At 42.4% G+C, this 10,000-nt stretch overlaps 1 long non-coding RNA gene across 1 annotated transcript in view; it reads right to left on the minus strand.

The window, feature by feature from the left end:
- Positions 1-9,201: 9,201 nt before the first annotated feature.
- LOC134438522 (uncharacterized) overlaps positions 9,202-10,000 on the minus strand; it is a 1,377-nt gene continuing 578 nt past the window's right edge. The window contains exons 2-3 of the long non-coding RNA XR_010032609.1: positions 9,392-9,480; positions 9,202-9,222 (exon numbers count right to left, since the gene is read on the minus strand). This is a non-coding gene — a long non-coding RNA (uncharacterized LOC134438522). The remainder of the gene's footprint in view (positions 9,223-9,391; positions 9,481-10,000) is intronic.

The following is a 10,000-nucleotide window of genomic DNA, read 5'->3' on the forward strand; positions in this document are numbered from 1 at the left end:
GTCAACAGTGTTATGGACAAATACTATGTAATTTCAAACATATATAAAAATACTACAGAGTTGAAACAATATATGTTTGAAAGAGCTTATGTCCCTTAGCAGTAATGTTGTCATTAATCTGTGCAACTGATATAGAAAAAGTGATTGTTGAGCTTCATAAGTAGGATTGTATGAGTCACTGTGATACAGACTGACACATTTTTCATCATAAATCCCTGTAACGTCTGATTTGAATATAGTCACCCTCCTTACACAAGACTTCCTTCTCCAGAGATAATCCCTAGTGTATGTTCATAGGATTTTTCCAACACATAAGGGATCAATAGCGCAAAAACACTTTCAAAACAGTCAACGGTGTTACTCAACTGTGTTACGGTCAACAGTGCAGGGGAACAAGTCGGCACTTTTTTAGGAGAAAAAAACAGAGCAGACAAACCCATCTCCCTAGAACACAAATTATTTTGTTTGTTTGTCTGTCAATATGGATATAAATTGGCAAAAACATACTCCTCCTCAACTGTCATCAGTGTTGCCAGATTGGGCTGGTTCCCGCCCAATTGGGCTGCTTAGGATGGCCGTGTGCGGATAAAAATGGCATCTATCAGAAAAACCTTCCCACTGCCATATAAATCAATAGAATTGGGCGGGTTTTTGGGCGGATTTTGATCATTTTTTGGGCTGGAAATCATCAGCCTCATCTGGCAACCCTGACTGTCATACTTAATTGTAACACCATTGACGGTAACACCGTTGACATTTCAGCCATTTTTATGGTGTTGTGCTAACTGAGGACCTCAGAAGTTCCACCACAACACCTTAATCAATTCATGTATCTGTATGCTTTATCTGTGTTTTTCTACATGTGATTTCTAATTCAGATTCTTATGAATATGTTGATAACACAGTCGACAGGCAATTTTCCCGCTATGAGAACATGAAAAAGAATGGATTAAATTATGGAAGGATGGAGCTCAAAATTTACCAAAAAGTCTTCCCGTATCCTGCCAAAGAGGTTATGACATCACGTGATGTTATTCGTATGGCCTAAGACCAAACCATTACTGATTTATGGAGGTTTCAGACCGTGACACGGTTAACACAGTTTTCGTGGACACACACAAAATGGCAAATTTCATGTATAATGGAAAGGACAGTGGTCTTTCTGACAGTTTTGTCATATTGTGATGATTACTGTGAATCAACATTTGCAATCGTCTTGGGCAAAACAAGTTTCTTTACATGCTAATATGAAGACTGAATCTGACATTTGGAAAACAGGACGGCATGAAAACGCCCAAAACCAGTATTAAATATTCATTCTTGCTGAGGGAAATAATGCTATGTCTACACTTTCTGTATTATATGAAAGATAAATGTTTTCTAATGTCCAAAACATCATTGGATGCAGTTAATAGTGGAATTGCCAAATAAAATCCACGGACTTAAAAGTGTAGGCGAATTAGAGAATCACTCATATATATTTAAGATTCTTTACGAAACATTTCATATGAGATGTTAAGCTGCATAACATTACAATTATATCGGGGAGCGGATAAGACGGTGATGAACTTGGACTGTGGAGTATGTGTTGCATGCAGCTAACACGTCAGAATAAGAGTAAATAGAGTTGTAGAGCAGAGTGCTTTTATTAATCCCCAGGGAAATTACGCTGTCTGACAGTTTACATAAATACACAAACACTATTCACATTATTGAACATTGCAGTAAACATATAGCACCCACTTGAGTACAACACTCAGCCTTACATCAGTTCATATACACACACACGCTCGCTCTCTCTCTCTCTCTCTCTCTCTCTCTCTCTCTCTCTCTCTCTCTCTCTCTCTCTCTCTCTCTCTCTCTCTCCCCCCCCTCTCTCCCCCCCTCTCTCTCTCTCTCACACACACACACACACACACACACACACACACACACACACACACACACACACACACACACACACACAATGACTAATACTGCATACCAGTGACGTGCGCTGGGATTTATGGCTGGTGAGGCAACTTTTTCAATATCAGATTTTCAAATAAATAATTGCCAAATAGGCCTACCGACAAGTTCCATATGTCATAGCAGCTTTCTTAACATAAGGTAGGCCCACATATTTTGACTTAAACTTACTGCATTTCCGCAGAGAAAATGCTATTAGATCTCTCTCTCTCTCTCACACACACACACACACACACACACACACACACACACACACACACACACACACACACACACACACACACACACACACACACACACACACACACAGGATTCAAACAGTGGTCTCAGATAAACCACACATCACCAATGTGGACAGCAGAGCAGAGCAGAGGAGAGGAGAGTAGTGGAGAGGAGAGGAGAGAAGAGGAGAGGAGAGGAGAGAAGGGGAGGGGAGAGGAGAGGAGGAGAGGGGAGGAGAAGAGAGAGGAGAGGAGATGAGAGGAGAAAGGAGGATGAGTGGAGAGGAGCTCAAGGAGAGGAGAGGAGAGGGAGAGGAGAAGAGAGAAGAGGAGAGGAGATGGGAAAAGAGAGAAGAGGAGAGGAGATGGGAAAAGAGAGGACAGGAGAGGAGATGGGAAAAGAGAGGAGAGGGGGAGAGGAAAGGAGAGAAGAGAGGAGAGGGGGAGAGGAAAGGAGAGGAGAGGAAAGGAGAGGAGAGGAGAGGAGAGGAGAGGAGGGGAGGTGAGGGGAGAGTAGATGTGGGACAAAGGTGTGGCAGGAAGCGAATGTCAACGTAAACAGATATTACACGCTTCGATATGGTCACCAAATATTTTGGGACTGTCATTTCTGTTATGCCTACACCTTGGAATTAAATCAGAGTCTTGTAGTTACACGGGTATATTTGATTTACCTCAACGGTACCCTGTAGGCCTAGCCTACTCAACTTTACAAACAGTTACCGGGCACATGAGAATCCGGTGCCCATCACAAAAGCTACCACACTGGACAGAATCACGGCGGATTCTCTGTCTCCCCACGGGTCTCACAAACACAGGCTTCACACACATAGGAAATTGGTCTTACCTGAACTCGTGCATCAGGTCCATGCGCCGCTCTTTTCCTTCACTTTGGCGTTGTGCATGCTAACGTTACTTTAGCCGGTGCTGTTCATCCAAAGCCCCAAACGTCGCCCCAAACGTCCAAAGCAATTTGGCATTGAATATGAGTAGCCGCGAGGATTTGTGTTTCGTGAGGCTCCTTAGTCCTTAGTAAATTGTTAAGTCGTAAAATCCCATGCGAATGGTCTTCCACACATTCTCGCCGGTTGCAAACAAGACACAGGGGAAACAACAAATATTTTCTGCAGTGTTGTACCACTCACTTTGAAATGATCGGGTAGTTATTCTGACCGGTCACCTGAGTAGCAAACCCTTCAGCTCTGTCGGTCCTCCATTCTTTATCACATATTTTCCCCTTGGAAATCCAACTTTGAGAATGCTCTTAGTTTCGTTATGAAATCCACTTGTAGCAGTCAAAGTGACCAAGCTAGCCAACAACACCGACTGACTGTATTGTGAACTTCAGATTCGCTATGACGTAACTGTCCAGCAAGACTCAACACCAGAAGGAGTCTGCGGCCAGGCTACTGCTCGCCTCACCATTGTATCTTTCAGTGGGCGTTATGCCAAAGCGTCCAGAGTAAAGAAATGATAATCACACGTAGAAAATATTTTAAAAATATCAGGAAATGAGGGCACACCACACATACTTCTATTAAGTGTATAAAAACGTTTAATACAATATTACCAGGTTGCATTCACAGAACGAGCAACATGGCGCATGCGCACAAGCTTGTTAACGAGGGATTGCGCAATCCGGGGTGAGGCCAGTTCAGAGTTGCCCCAAATGCAGCGTATTCGGAGCAATTTGACATGAAATGGGCAAATATTACGATTTTGGCCACGGAAATGATTGAAAATGAGTGAAACTGTTTAAATACTGCTCAAATGGTAGTTATGGTGCAGATGCTCGAAAACAATAGCTGTTATTGTTACTATTATTCACATTAACTGCATCTCATCATTCTCATCTGGAGCTGGTGAGGCCGTGCCTCCCCTGCCGTATTGGAGTGCACGTGCCTGCTGCATACGAAGCACTTAAATGACTTTCTGTCTCTCACACACACATATAACAACATAGCAGAAGGCAATGCTACCTGTGGTACTACCCAAAGTGCTCTCTGTCCTGTATACCAGGGGTGAATTTCTCAAAACCGAAGTTGCTTACTACATTAGCTACTTTGTTGTTTTCAATGCATTTTCCCATTGGCAACTACCGAAGTTGCTAACAGGCAAACAACTTCTCTTTTGAGAAACTAACCCCAGGCTTGTACGAAACTCCGAATTGAATGAATTTGAATTCAAAGTAATGCCATAATATGAACACTAGGTGGTGTCATTACCTTGAATTTCTTTGAATTTAAGCTACACCACCCATTGAGAGTACATAGAACACCACCACCTAGTGTTCATATTATGGAATTACTTTGAATTCAAATTCATTCAATTTGGTATTTCGTACAAGTCTGGTATACACTGCATCACAACATTAGATTTGAAGGGAGAAACACAACCAGTGATGGTACAAGAAGGAGATACCCTGAACTCCGCCCACACAATGTAAATGGATGTGCTCAAGTTTGGGTCTCCTAAGGGGGCGTTGTCCCCCCTTCTTCTTCTCTTACTGTTGCGTTTGGTGGCAGCTGACAAGGGTTGCGTATTACCGCCATCCAAAGGGCTGAGGTGGGATTCGTAGTCTGTGAAGAGGCGTGGCGGAGACGGATGGGATGGGACGCGTCGCTCATGGTAACTGTCTGCCCTATAGCAGTGGTTCCCAACCAGCATTTAACTAATAAATGCATAGACGCAACAAATTGTAAGTGCTACATTAAACATTTATTCTATATTTGACCAAAGACGAATTGAGGAATAAAATAACTAAAATAGGCTAAGTTTTCGCAGGAAACGGAGGGCATCTTGTGACTCTCGTGCGGGCGCTCGCGTGGTTGGGTCACCAAATCTTACAATAGTAAAAACATGGGTCCCTTAAGAAAAAGGTTGGGAACCACTGCCCTATAGTAATCCCAGTTGACATTCACGTTGTTTTCATTGTACGTTTATTGTAATAGCCTATCCTGTCATATATAGGCCTAGTATTTATTTATTTGTGCATGGAAGTCCTTGTATTGTGCACAACCCTTCCAGGTGCAAGGCAGAAAAACTTGATCAATACGAAAAGTTCATTAAACATCGCACACTGGATACTTCTTTTGTATTTTTTTCCCCTGAGCGAGCAACGCGTTTCGCACAGTGCGTCTTCAGATTAGCTCTTATCCCAGTGCGTCTTCGGGAACCTGAAGACGCACCGGGCGAAACGCGTGCTTTGAAGAGGGGGGGGAGAACAGTAGGGCCTAGGCCTACACAGTGTGCGGTGTTTAATGCACTTTTCGTATTTTGGTTTATGCAACTCCAGGTAGATATCAGTTGCTTGCAGTAACTGTTGCAGTTGTCAGTGAAGCCACATTAGTTGTCCCCTTTTTTGGCAGTGAGGAAATAGCTATTCGCGAGAAGTCTGTAACATATGGGACACCATATGTGTATGAAATAGCCTACTAAAGAGATGTCAAGGCTATAACCTAGGCCTACAATTTGAAACGGTGATGACATTTAAAACCGAGTCAAACGGCCATAGACAGCATTGTAATGAAGGGTGTCGTAACGGCAGCTGGAAAGAGATGGAACTTTAATTTCACGACGACATTCTGGCTTCAAACTCGCCCTGGCCGCTTTCTTATTTAACTTTAGGACTAAAATTATTCAACCGTTTCCACAGCAACGACCAAACTAATCACAGTTCCAGCAGCAGTAAAGCCAGGACTGCAAGTGTGAGAGAAATCAGCACAACAGTAGGCCTATAGGTAAAGGAATAATAAACAGTAACGGAAATACCGTGACCTGAAAAGTGCGCGGAATTGGGAGCCTTTTGTCGGTGAATTGCGCTGAAGCTAGCCTACATTGTGAACATGCTGGACGTTATCGCCAAATTACGATAGAAAGAGCAACCAATGTTATGTAGCCTAATATTACTCATTACCTCATCTACACAGTTGCTGCTACCCAAAAATATACGATGGCATAATTAAATAGTATGTGAAACACACCTGTGTTCCGTCTTTGGATGATGTGCAATGAATAAGACACACAACACAAACCTATTTCACCCCTTTGTTTTATTTCAAGGTGGAAGTGTCGAGGAGGACACACGTCAATTTGCATTTTGACATCCGAAATCTGAACTGTCATCCAAGGATTCAATCCCACAAATGCACTCTAGAGGCGTAATTCACTCTCAAACTCGGATGGTCTCCTAAAGGGGCGTTCACCTGACGTCAACGGGATACCGGAAAACAACGAGCCTGACTTATCTCCTTCTTGTACCATCACTGACACAACTCTCTCAGTACACTCTCAGAGCTACTTACCTTAGTGATGCCTGCAGTACATCTAGTACTGTTTCTCACCCCACATTAATCGAGAGAGAGAGCGAGAGAGAGAGAGGGAGAGAGAGAGAGAGAGAGAATGATATGCATCTGTATCTTTTTTGAGAGAGGTAGAGTACAAGGGGCTGCCGAAAGTGTCGTGTCGTGTTGTGTTGCATTGTATCATGTTGTTGTGTAGTGTTGTGTTGCTATGTCTTCACGTGTTGTGTTGTGTCGTGTGTCATGTCACATTGTGTCGTGTCTTATTGTGTCGTGTCGTGTCGTGTATAATGTCATCTAGTTTGCATGTCTATTCATCATTTGCATGTGACGTCAAACGTTCTAGTGGACGGCCACTGGACGGCAAGAGGACGGCAGAGTGCAGCATTAATGAATAGATTCCTATGGGAGTCGCAACGTTTAGTAACTCATAACGTAACTTAGATCACCGATAAACTAAACACCGTAAACACACATTGTGCTGTTTGTTACAAAAACAGATAGGGTTACAAACCAGGCGTGACTTTTCACTGGATCTCAAAATAAAAAGAGGAAGCTGAGGTGAATCGCGGCAACCAACTGGAAAACCATCAAGCTACTCGAGTAGCCTGGATGAGCACCACGGTAAGTTTCTCATTTGCCATCCTTTATATCACCATTTGTCTCTTAATTCGTGAACGCTAGTTAATTTAAGTCTAATGTGCAATTTCAATGTTTTTTTTTCTGTGAGGTCAATGTAAGATGCTTTCCATGATTAACGTTAATTAATTAGCAGCATCATTACGCTATGATGGACGTATGCTAAGATATTGCAGGCTGTAACGTAAACACGGAATTCATAAAGCTCTTGGTGAAATAGCACGGCTATGACGTTCATACTGTTAAGGTTCAAATGTAAAAATAAACCATGTGTACATCTCTAGCGGTGATTTCCCAAGTAGCTTAGGCCTACTCTCCAGCATGATGCTGTCATGAAATGCCAGTCCATTATCCTTATCCATGCTGGCCTATTTATGACATGCTTAGGCCCACCAGTCTTGGTGTTGTCCTTGTCAATAATAGGCCTATAAAGTGCACCACTTTGTTGTGTTGTCATCCAAATTGTCTGCCCTCTGAAATCACACACATCAGAGGCTTAATGGTTTGGGAAGTGGTATTAAGATTGGAGGGTTGCAGGTTCAAATCCCATCCTACACCTCTCCCTTCACCTCCCATCCAGGCTGTGCCCTTGAGCAAGGCACCTAGCCCCATGCTGCAGGGTCAGTTAGCAATTCACTGTGAGTAAGGAAGTTGCTTTGGATAAGTGTCAGCTAAGTGTTATCTTTCTGTTTCTCCAGATGAGAAGAGCGATGATCTGATGTCATGACAGATTGGATGTATGGAAGAGTCAGAGGTCCAGCACACCAAGCCAAGTTTAGCCGATTTCAACCTCTTAATCACACCAACTCAATGTAGTAGTTTATTTTTAGACACAAAGTACAAATACATTTCAAGGTTATGTAGGTGATGGGAGGGGATATCTATTCTGGGGTGGACATGTACAATAGACGTGCAAGTACTTATTTATATTAATAAATGGTTATCTGAACTAGGCCTGTAATAGTCAACCCATTGATGCTGGATGCTGTGTACACGTTGTATTGACCTAGGTGCCTGGAGCGACACAGCATTCAGCCATGACATTTTTTTTAGATTAAAAATGTGGGTATGTTAGAGCTGAATTAACATGTTCCAAGAGGATGGTCTTGGCTTTTAAAACTCATATCATGTTTTGTATGTGCTTCAGAGACTTATTTAGTTATTTGGTTTTTAATAGGATGAGGGCACCTTTCTTAAAAAGGGCATAGGCAATTAGCTGGCATTTTTTGCAGGTGCCGGCTAAAATGGGTTAATATTATTTACATACAGCACTATCCCCATACTAGTATACCCATGTCACCTGAGATATACATTTAGTGGAGACAATATAATTAGTTAGACTAGACTGAAGATTGACAGGCGGTCATGGGTAAACGGTTAGAGTGTCAGACTTGTATCCCAAAGGTTGCCGGTTCGACTCCTGACCCACCAGGTTGGTGGGGGGGAGTTAAGTAATCAGTGCTCTCCCCCATCCTCCTCCATGACTGAGATACCCTGAGCATGGTACCGCCACACTGCTCCCTTGGGGCGCCATTGGGGGCTGCCCCCTTGCACGGGTGAAGCATAAATGCAATTTCGTGCAGTGAACACTTGTGTGCTGTGTCACAATGTCAATGGGAGTTGGAGTTTCCCAGTTGGGCTTTCACTTCACTTTCACAGAAAATGTTCTACGTTGTTGTATTAGTACAATAAAATAAGCAAGACATGTCTGGATGGACTTCATCATTTCAGTTATTTATTATCACAACTACTCACTATCAATGACAACCAGGCGTACACCAGCCAAATGCTGGGGAAAATTAAGTTTGGCCGGTAGAAAAGAAAACATACTTGGCACTTTGACCCATTATGTAATGTACCGGTATGTTTGGAGATTAACATACTAGCCATTTTGGCTAGTGATGAAAAAAGTTAATTTAGAGCCCTGCTGAAAACTCCAACAACTGGTACAGGTGATCAGTGCATCAGGTGAGGAATGTAAGTAGGCCCGATGGATGAGGAAACCAGCATCACTGATGGTGAGGTCCTGGTGCTGCTGCAAAGCCCAAGCGAAAGAAGCCTCTCTGGACAACTCTTCATGTTGGCTCCCCCATCTAATAAAAAAAAAAAGAAAAGACAAACATGCTATTTAAATTAATCTAGCCATGCATTTGTAATGTACCGGTACAGTACTGAATAATTAACTCCCTCCTCTATTGTCTGAATTAAAATGTGATGTAAAATGTCAGAAAATAACACTCATCCCAACTTACTAGTATTTACCTGTGCTGCTGGGATGCAATTCTTGGACGTCATCCTGGCCACCATGACTCATGGTTTTAGTTTGGGTGCTGACCACCTGACTGATGAACCTGTTATTACAAAACAATAAAAACAATAAAGATAAATAACAGGTTTGTTGTGCTTTTCTTTCTCTTGTGAAGGTCATCTTTTCAAATGATTTATTTACGCTTAAACTAATCAAAGTATGTAACCGACATTCTGTCCTATGTGTTTCTACATGTGCAATGTAATGCAACACCGATTTGAAACATTGAAGTATATGTCAAGTCAGCTTTTATTGTCACTTTCTTCATGGTCATACAAGGGAAACGAAATTAGCCTACGTTTTCTCTCTACCATGCCAGGACATAGACAGGACTGACAATTTACAGACAGACAGAAAGTGCAAGACAGGACAGTGGACTGGTAACATAAGTGGTCAATAATAAAAAATACGGTACAAATGAACATGTAACATTGGAGTCCAATTTGGACATGTAAACAGAAGATAAGATAGAATTATATTTCACAATAGATACATTGGGCAGACGTGGCTGAAACAACAATGAAATCCACTTGGATGAAACGAAACGCATCCAAGTTAACCTA

This window comes from Engraulis encrasicolus, chromosome 22 (assembly GCF_034702125.1).
Source record: "Engraulis encrasicolus isolate BLACKSEA-1 chromosome 22, IST_EnEncr_1.0, whole genome shotgun sequence".
Lineage (NCBI taxonomy): Eukaryota > Metazoa > Chordata > Actinopteri > Clupeiformes > Engraulidae > Engraulis > Engraulis encrasicolus.